The 10,757-nt window shown below is 40.0% G+C and overlaps 1 long non-coding RNA gene across 2 annotated transcripts; it reads left to right on the top strand.

Annotated features, from left to right (window-relative positions):
* LOC309697411 lies at positions 1 to 9,422 on the top strand. Of its 2 annotated transcripts, none has more exons than XR_014273820.1 (4): positions 1 to 62; positions 5,434 to 5,574; positions 5,662 to 5,808; positions 6,270 to 9,422. It is a non-coding gene; the product is annotated as an uncharacterized lncRNA (long non-coding RNA). The 2 variants fall into 2 exon arrangements; XR_014273821.1 differs by lacking the exon at positions 1 to 62 and adding an exon at positions 198 to 1,380.
* The last annotated feature ends 1,335 nt before the right edge of the window (positions 9,423 to 10,757 follow it).

A 10,757-nucleotide genomic window follows, 5' to 3' on the forward strand; every position in this document is an offset into this window, starting at 1 on the left:
ACCCTCATTCAGATCTGGCGTTTGGAATTATTTTGGTTTTCATGTGACGTATGACCCTGAAGGTAAGCGAGTCATGGCCTAAAGTAAAACAGTATGTTGGATGTGCCACGCAATGCTCAATTACATGGGTGGGAACTAGAGATGGCACGATACCACTTTTTTATGTCCGATACCGATACCGATATCATAAATTTGGTTATCTGCCGATACCGATATGAATCCGATATAGTGTTTTTTAATCAACAAAACTGTTTTTTTAAATATCTTGCTGCATTTTGTATAAGTTCATACTCAAGTTTAAAACAACAACTACACTAAAGCTATTCTGTTATACCTGTATGCAAAAAAAAAAAAATTTCATAGTTCAGCAATACTGATCAATCTAATAAACTTAAACCTACACCATCCTCCCTATTCTGGTATTTTAAAGAGTACTTAGCATAAATATTAAGCAACCTAACTAATAGGGTTCCAACTCCCAGCAACAACAAAAATAAATAAATAAAAAATAGGGAACCACCCCTCACGCTCCACCTCATGATGCTTAATCGACGTAATCAACCTTAATTTGATTCAGTGTGAAAAAAAATGCACAGAAATCAATTATTTTTCAAGAAATATTAAATAGATTCAACATCTTTCTTCAACAAAATTGCAGACTGCACAGATGGTACCTTTCCAAAGGAAAAAGTACTATAGCTTACTAGGGTATATATATTAGACTTAATAGTCACTATATACTATATACAGTAATTGACTTCTATTCATTTTACATCAAATTAAAACTTTGGGTGTAAGATTCGGATAATTATTTATTAAAAGCTAGACATTTTAAATGAGAATAAGAAAGAAAAGTATGTCTTTGTGCCCCCTTTTCCCTGTTAATGCCCTATCGGCCCCCCTGGCTAAACTTTGCTAGATCCGCCCCTGCACAGTTACCAGCCGTCAGCTACGTAGAAAAAGATCCTCGAGTAGAAAGTAATATTAAATAAATTCTAACAACAGCTTATCAAGCTTAAACGTGCTGCTGTTGTTCAGCCACTGGTTTCCTCTTTCTGGTGCAAAGTGGGCCAAAAACAAACCAGAGAGACGGACTCACTCGCGACAGAAAAGCCGATCAGCTGATCGTTAAGCAGTTTCATGATTGAAGTAGCAGCAAGAAGAGGCAGTCGTTTGTTAAGCTTAACGCAGGAATGCTTTACATACATTCAGAGATGGACTTACACACTTGCTTTACTTCTCTCGGGGATAACTTTGTCGGAGATGACATGCCGGGTTGGTAGCGAAGCTCCAAATGGTATCCAGACCACCGACAGGTCCCGCATGCCACAGCCGCTCTATCACGTGATGCATACTGCTCCGACGTGCTAACGTTCTGAGGTGAGTTACAGCGTGTTGCAAGTTTTGTGAGGTGCTTTCGTGATATTTAATGGATCGGATTACATTTTTTATTTTTCTCCGATATCCGATCCAGTAATTTAGGTCAGTATCGGACCGATACCGATACGTAATATCGGATCGGTCCATCTCTAGTGGGAACTAGTGTGTTAGCACAGTTAGCTCGTTAACGTGTTGGCCGTCTAGCCCCACGCACAGGGCGATCAGGGGTAGCTCGTTAACGGAGATTTGCCGTGTTGTGGCGTTAAGGTCATTTCAACGAGATTAATGCTCACAGCACTAGTGGGAACACAACGAATATGACTGCACATTTACGCCGACATCATCCTAGTGCAAAGACAAGTGGAAGCAGACAAAAACAACAAGCATGCTACTAACTTTACCCGAGTCATTTAGACAGCCGTTAGCACATGATTCTCCTTATGGGGACCTGATATGTTTAATATGCTGCTGAGAATATAGCCCAGAAGAAGCGTATAGTATAGCTTTTATTTTGGAAAGAGCCATTTCTCTGTAGTAAACTCTCTTTTCCAAAGATGAGTGATTCCTCAATCAGATACAGGGCTCGTAATATCTCTAGCCCGACGTCTTGGGGCTAGCGATTTTTCCAGTCGGGCTACCAAAATCTATCTCTGCCCTGCCCGTCGGGCTATTGTAGGAAGGAAAAATATATGTCAATGCTTTTGCATTCTTTCGGAAATGTAGCTGGGTAATTATGTCATTGGCATCGGTGAGCCACTGTCAATATGTGACATATTGAAATCGCGTTTGAATTTGCGCTTGTTTTTTTGCTTTCACTTTGCAATCGCGTGAACTATGTATAGAGAGTGACAGCACTGATCTGTGAGTGACGATAATTTGTACACCAATTCCTCTGACATCGTCTTATTAATCGTTAGCTTACAACGCAAACATGACAAGTGAAATCTCCCGCAGCTTAAACATGTGAGAGGTTGATCGCGCAGAGAATCGCTGAGCTTATGTGAGTGCGTGTGTAAAAGCAGCAGGATATATATTTTAGTTCTGCTGAGCCAAATAAGACAGGTCAGGGTGAAGAAGTGACAGCCAAAGAAAAGCTTACCACAAAACGGAGAAGTTATGACAAATCAGACTATAAGGCAAAAAGAAAGTGCAGCTTTATGGTTTCATGGACAAAATAATTTCTGTGGCTGCGATATGATGAGCTAAACAACCAGGGCTGCACATAAGTGGTCCGCAGGTGCGCATTCGCTGTCAAAATAAAAAACACGCACAAGGGTTAGGGTTAAATTTAAAAACTGTACTTTTGAGTTAAATATATATATTTATAATTTTAATAAATGACAAATTAAAAATGCATGAACATTTTTTTTGTATCGAAAAAATATCGAACCGTGACACCAAAGTATCGAACCGAACCGTGAATTTTGTGTATCGTTGCACCCCTAATATATATATATATGCACACACACACACCTATCAGGAGGTAATTTAAATAAATTTGATTACAATTGACCTGTACCCTTCTATATTACGAAGCAAGTCAGTCAGCTCTGAGCTGATGTGTTGAAAGCAGGACAGATGGCCGCACTGTGGACTTGTTCTTACTTTATATGGTCAAAAACCTTTATTCTTGGTCTATAAGCCACATTTTCCCATTCAGACACTCTTATAATACAAGCACTTTCTAACCATCAAACTCACACTGATGGATGATTTGGTATCTTGCCCAAGGACATTTCAACATGCAGATTGGAACAGCTGGGGATTGAACCACCAACCTTCCAAGCTGCTCTACCTCCTGAGAAACAGCTGCCCCTAATTGTGATGGCAGGCAACAATATCAGAGCATTCTCAGAGCTGCAGGTCTCGGGGGTTGTTCCTGGTGTGCAATCGATGCCACGTTAGCATCAATCCTAAACAAAGGAACAACCCACCTACTATGAACCATGTTTTCTTTTTCAAGATGCGCATATAAGTTAAGCATGACAATAAAAGAAAGAACATGCAAAATCTAAATGCATGTGGAGGCCATGTGTCCTCAGTTAGTGAGCTGTGATACCTGGCTCACTGTGGCTATTCATGGATTCATTTATGAGTCAATATCGGATGACAAAATGACAGCTCAAATATTTCAACTTGATCAAATATACATCATCTTTATGCCCCTCTTCTCTGAGGGACTCAGATGCTGCAGTCTTTGCAGTATGTGTAAGAAAGCCTCCTGCTGACTTCCTGGTAGCTCCATACACGTGCACTTTGTTAGTCTGCTTTAAAAAACCTAAAAACTAACTGTAATTCATTGTCAGTAGGCACACCTTTCTGAAATTATAGCAAATTCTGTTCTAACCTTCAGTGAACAATCCTTGTATATTTCTGTCCTAAACTGATCCCAGATGCACATGACACCTCATACCTTCCCCTTCCCTCTGGCTCTGGAAAGACTAGCATACACATGTTGTAAATGTGACCTCTCTAGTGCAACCTTTGAACAGATAAGGCTATTTTCACACAACAGGAGTGGGAATGCATATATTTAGCATTAGTTCATGTTATTTTTAACACAAATGGCCTAAATACAGCAAGGAAGTACTTTTTGTCACTACCGGTCTTTCTTACTGTTCACATAAAAAATCAGGTGTTACATGCAGTTTAAATATTTCCCTAACAGTCTGATTTAACTACACCAGGCCTTTATATAGATTGGTGTTGTAGATTTACTTTATTGAGTTATTAAAATGCTTCACTGTAGCAGCTGCTGGAAACTTTATCGTGGCCTCTAATTAACTCTGGATTTCTATCAGTTAACAGATTTCATTATTATTGTTATCTTTTTTCTTTTCACCTGTAGAGAGATAGAACTTTGTTATAAGCTATATTTAAATTAAATCTTTTATAAAGATTATTAGCATACCATTTGAGCTTATTATTAAGTAATCGATAGACCCGTTGAACCTTTTGAATTTTCAAAGCACGATGTTTCAGATTGAAGGAAGCATCATAATAATAATATTAATAAAAGAGATTTGAAATCCAGAAATAATCCAATCGTAAAGCAGGATGGGTATAGCTGACATGCTGAACAAAGGAGATGGATTCTGAGTTGAGACTTGAACTTTGTAAAATCATCAAACTGATGAAGGTGTCGCCATGATGTTTGGTTTGAAGCTAGGAGCACTCAGGATGATGCTGAGCATAAAGCATGTCAAGAGGTGTAAGGCTGAAGGTGGTCTGACTGATAGGGAGGTGCCAAATCATTAAGGACTTTGAAAGTAAGAAGCAGAATCTTTTATTGAGAAATCTGAGGAATTGGGAGCCAGTGAAGCTGGATGGGAATAGTGTAATATGGTCAGTAGTGTTCCATTTAGACAGAGAGAATGACATTACAGTAATCCAAGTGAGAGGTGACCAGAGCAGGAAAAGGGCAAAGTCTATAAATGTTACGAAGGTGGAAGTAGCAAAGACTGGTTTTATACCAGTAGCATTGGAGGAGAAACCAAATCAGAAGCTGGCTCAGTCAGCTCGCTCTGGAAATAGCCAAAGAACAAGACAATTTGCATTTGAGTGTCTTACTACACGTACAGTGGAAATACATTCATATGTGGAAAATATAAAAAGATGAAAGAAAACAAAAGTGTGTTTTATAAAGCCCCATATAACAGTGGTACACAGAGCTCCTTCTTTCCATTTAGTGTTTCCTCAAGGCAACAAAACACACTCAGAGTCTGTTACATTTGCATGTAAGACACAGATTTGACAAAAATGAGAAAAAGAGCTTTTTACAATGTCATTAAAGCTCTAACCCCCCCCCCCCCCCCCCCTCACACTACACACACACACACACACACACACACACACACCCTACTGCTGACCTCCTATTGCGTGCTGACAGATATTGATGGCATTACCTCCGGCTTCCAGGACTCCAACAGTTCCTAATGGACTGGTTACAACATACAAAGAAAAGAAGACAACACAACAATCTGGTCACACTCACTAACTCTCATGGTCCTCCATTGCTTTCTCTGGTGTGCTGTTTTTCACCTACTCCGCCAGGGCGGCATCGGGGCCCCAGTTTCCTACTGATCCCCACACCCACGCACTGTTCACCTGCTGCTCATCACTGCTGAATGATCCAGACAATAGTCAAGACCTCAGTGGATCGTGGCTCCTCACTGGATCGTTGTACTTACCTTTGTAAGTGTAGCCCCGGCTGTCTCTAGCGTACCTCCTTGTGTTTCCTGGTTCTTCTCCCCCAAAGGCTGCCTCTGTCTCCATGTACAGATGTTCCTGGACCTTTGCCTGTTTCCCTTAGACCCAACCTGGATGAGTGCAAGTGTGTTTCTTGTCACGGGCTGTAGGAAGAGGAGCGTGTATCCCCTGCCCCGGACCCTCCCTTGGAATCCCTGGAACCGTCACCGCTGTATAAATGTATGTAACTCTCCTTGTTTCAATCATAAACATGCGCCATTAAGTCTAATATTCAGATTTACAGTATGTCTGTGAGTGCATACATGTAACACACAGACTCGTTGATGCTGATACAGTTGATGCTGTATCAAAATTATCAGACAATTGTGTGACGAGCTCCAGTGACACAGCCCCTGATGACAGGATTGTGTATGTAGTATTTCATTTACTCCAGTGCAAACAGGACTGTTCTGCTCGACTTGTGTGGCGCCTCCATCATTCCTCGAGCTGTGTGATTATTTTTACATTGTCTCTGTTTCAGCCACTCCCACTTCCTACTTTGACACTGCCCGCATGTAACTAACCCAGATAGCATTACCTCAGGCAGACACTGTTTACATGATGTTTTCATCACAAAGTTTTAACAAATAAAATATCACATTACTAGAAATTAAAATCAAGTATGCTTGTGTCTCTTTTAGAGTTCAGGTTTAGAGACGCAGACGTAAAACGCAGGACTGTACAGCATTCAGGAAAGTGCACACGATATTAAAGTTTGTAAAAATGATTTATTATCATGATTTCATAGTAACGTTCACACTGTTGTTTTGTTTTTTCTCTTTCCCAGATCTTTATGAAGCTTCTGCATTTGCCCAAACTTTACCGCTTTGTGAAGTTTGGTGAAACTGGGCGTGTTATTGTGTAATGAGTAATAGATGCCCTTGGCTCTCCTGGCAGAAAAATAAATAGGTGCACTTAAAGTCATTTGGGAAATGATTAGTGATATTCCATGAAACAGTGTGCATTGTGTAACATTGTGACTGTTCATCAGGAATCTCACCTTGCTCTGGGTCATATTCCCATACAGGCACGTAGAGATTTTCAAGACCTTCTCTTGCTACCATTCTGAGATCTAGAGCACTGGAGCAGATTCCAGTAATGTTTACAATGCAATCATTTAGCATATTCACACATATTTAAAAACATAAAAGTCCACACGGGACTCAGAATTTAGATTTGAATAATATGTAGACTATAGAATATAATAGAATATAATAATAATGAGTACATTTCAGAGCTGGTACTTTTTCACTCTCTGTTTCTTCAGTACTTCAACATTTACTGGAGATTTTTTAAACACGGGTATCTGTACTTCTACTTAAGTAAAGAAAGCGTGTACTTTTGCCACCTCTGATAAGAAGTATGTGAGGTTGGTGGCAGACATGTATGAGAACTGTGAGCCACTGGTGAGGTGTGTGCGTAACTGGACTTAACAAACAGAGACTTGAAGCTGACTGCAAATTTCAGTGCAGTTCAGTTCTTTTTTATTTCAAACATATACATTCACCAACGTTTCATAAAATCATTCCATACAGTTGTTTGAAAAGGAGTAGGCAGAAGTAAATTTGAAAGTGTTTTGATAAAACATCAGCTGATATTAATAACTATTGTTTAATAAATGTTGTATGTGTGGTAAAGCTGCTGTTTTAAGCCACAGTGAACAAAGCTTGACATGATGACTGCGTGATGGCGTGGTTAATTCCAGTGCGCGAGCACGGGTCACCCATCACTCTGGACATTCCAGACTGTGGGTTCTTAGGGACTAACTGTCATCACACTCAACAAAGTTCGTTTCGCAGTCTTGGATGAACACGCCACTGCTAGTGTGTGCATGCTACTTTAGTAACTAATGTGCATCTGAAAGGCACAGTTGTATTTATAACAGGTAAACACAACCTGAAATGACACATTTAAACTCTGAACTACATGTTACATAAATATGAATATAATACAAGCAGGCTAAATGGCTGCTGCCTCTGTTCTTGAAGAAATGAAATGATTGACCTGCTCTTTGAAAGCCTTTGTGAGACGTATTAGTGGTCAAATTATGCAAGTTTCAGCTACTGTGATATTTCAGAAAGTGATGCTTCTCTTTTGACATCATTAAAAAGCTTATATAAGCAAGGCAGGAAAAACCAACCGACTGACACAGAGCAACTGAAAGAAGCAGCAAACGAGTCAGACAGAGAGCGTGTTCGCTCTAATCACTGCAGTGTTGCAGTCATCACGCTGTCCCCCCTTGTGGCAGTTTTATTATCAGAGCTGGAATGCAGCACAAGAGTCATTTCCCCTAACGATCTCAGCCACCTTCCACACCTCAGGACAAGTGAGTGTGGCTGACATGAGTGTGGAAGAGGGGAGGGCAGCAGAGGAGGATAATACGTATACGAAAAGGACGAAAGATGGAAAAAAAATAGTCATGTATGAAAGTGAGCCAACAAAGACACCTGTTAGAACGGCAGCATTAATGAGATGAGAGTGAATGATGTAAACACAGAAGTGTTTATCTGATATACTGTAACACTGTCAACAACTAGTATTGTAAGTAAAGTTATCATAACTGGTGCTGTATGTCCAGATGCAGTTCACAGCTCACTGAGTACAGAGAGAGAAGCCATGTTTAACTCTGGAAAGATTAGATTGATAAAAATAAGAAAAACATGCAGCTGAGCAAACAGAAAGAGAAAAAAATACATGGATCTGAAGGTAGAAACAAAGACGGGGGAGACTTCCTGCCTGACCGCAATAAGTAGAATAGATAAATAAAAGTTGTTGCCTTGGTAATGGGTTTAGGTTTTTGTTGTTATACTCTATCTATATTTCTGTGTCTGAAGTTTTTCTTTCAGCCTTTAGAGCTGCTTTATCTGTGGCATAGACTCCACACTGGCTTTTGGATGTGATGACCTCATTGTGGTGTTCAAGAAACCAATATGAGACTAGTTTGGTGTCAGGATCGGGGCAGACTGGATGTTTTTCCCTCTTCTTTCATCACCAGGTGGATTGATGGGCAGGGTTTGCCTCCCAGCTCTCCACGGCTCCTGCCAAGTCATCCTCACAAGTCTCCTACAGGAAATTCTTCCCCGGTTCTCAGAAGTCCGTAAGAGTCACTAGCTGCCGTAACCTTAGCCAACTCTTCCTGTCCACACTAATCCTGCCTCTCCTCTGCAGACGCTCCCTGACTGCCAGTGCTACGTGTAGTGTCAGCTGTGATTCTCCCTCCTTGTTTTGCCTTATTTATGTTGTCAAAAGCAAAGCTCGTAATTGTGCTACGCACCGTCTCAGGCTGCTAGAAATTCTTCAGCCATGACACATGGTCTGTGATTCACCCTGAGAGGACAGCAGCACGAGTTATTGTTTCTGCACCATGATACTAAACAGTTTCATCTGCTCTAAGCTGCCTAGTTATTTCACACAACATTTAATAAACACTAAAATTAATCAGAATATGTTTTTCAGCATATTTTCCAATATAAAATAACCTGATAACATCAGCAACACTTAATGTAGAAACCCAGGGTCTAACATGAATTAGGACATTAAAATAATCTTTGAATGTAACAATTATTAAATGTCACTCATGGAGAAGTTCTTATGAATCAAGTCATTACATGGTGAAAGCCTGTCAGATTTAGTGATTTATTTGGTTAAGATGCTCTTTTAGTCCACTTTCCGTATCTATGTAAAACAGAATAATCTGTTAAAGCAAACATGATGCATAGCACCAGATTTCTTCTTCTACAAGAGCTTACAGCCACATCATCACCATTAGCAGTCTGGCTACATTTTTCATGCAGTACGAGGATTTTTCTAGTCTTATTTTAATAATCCATCATAATAATCTGTATTTCTCCTATTAAAAAGTCTGTTACATAAGCCATCCTTTGATTACCCTGCTGGTTACGGGTGACGCTTTTTAATGGCTGGAGGTAAATGACAGGATTGTATTCAATCAGCTCAGGTCAGATGGAAAGAGCCTCTCATAAATACCATCACCTCTCATCATCATGTTCAAGTGTGAAGGGTCTGTTAGAGTATAAAGTGTCACATCGTCATTATAGCATCGAAGAGACTGACATATTATGTTTTTATTATTTGCTAGTGATTTTATTTGAAATCTCCATGATGAAAAAAGTTTTACCAGGTAAAAACCTCAGAATTGGACTCAGAGGTTAGCCATCAGCCTCGGCTGATCTAGGATGACAGTGTTACAAACAACAAACCATAATGACACATACATGTTACACCACAATAGCAACATAAATGCCTTTTTAAACTGTATCTGTTTGGGAAATGACGTTTGGCTAACTGCTAACTATCCACAGTTATGGTTTGTAGCAGTGCAATACTGACAACTGCCACTGGATTACTTTAGTGCTGAAGCATCATAACGAGAAACAGGATAGGATGTGTGCATCGTTATGGTATAACACAGAGGTGTGGACTCGAGTCACATGACTTGGACTCGAGTCAGACTCGAGTCATTAATTTTATGACTTTAGACTTGACTTGAAAAAATGTTCTAAGACTTGTGACTTGACTTGGACTTTTACACCAATGACTTGGGACTTGAATTGGACTTGAACCGGTTTACTTGAAAAGACTTGATATTTTACCCCAAATATAAAATTTAACACGCATATTATATGGAGATTGAAAATGTGACGTCATTCACGGGTAGAACCGCAAAGGATTCTGGGAACTCGTGGCAAGCGGTACTAGCGCACGCAGGCTTTCAATTAAAATCAGTCACACAGCGATAAAAAGAAACACAAAAATGTCAAGAAGCTGTTGTATTATTAACTGCAATAGCCGGTCGCATGACAGCCACGGAAAGCCGACGGGTAAAGAGATCGGTTGTTATCGGATTACGTCGTGGAAGAGAAATTGTTCGAGCCATGTTTCCGAAGTAACAAAGACGCGACTGGATTGCAGCCATTCAAAGATCAAATATAACGTCCTAGAACACTCCAGCTCACAGGTTAGTCTGCTCCAAGCATTTACACAAAGGTCAGTCTGCTGTTGTAGTTAATGCGTCATTTTTCTTAACATAATTGGTGATATAGGTTACAAGCAAGTCTGGCGCTGAACAGAAATTGTCGCGCTATGCTCCTTTATTTATTGTGCATAAA

Source organism: Aulonocara stuartgranti (genome assembly GCF_965226115.1).
Source record: "Aulonocara stuartgranti genome assembly, chromosome: 20".
NCBI classification, from domain to species: domain Eukaryota; kingdom Metazoa; phylum Chordata; class Actinopteri; order Cichliformes; family Cichlidae; genus Aulonocara; species Aulonocara stuartgranti.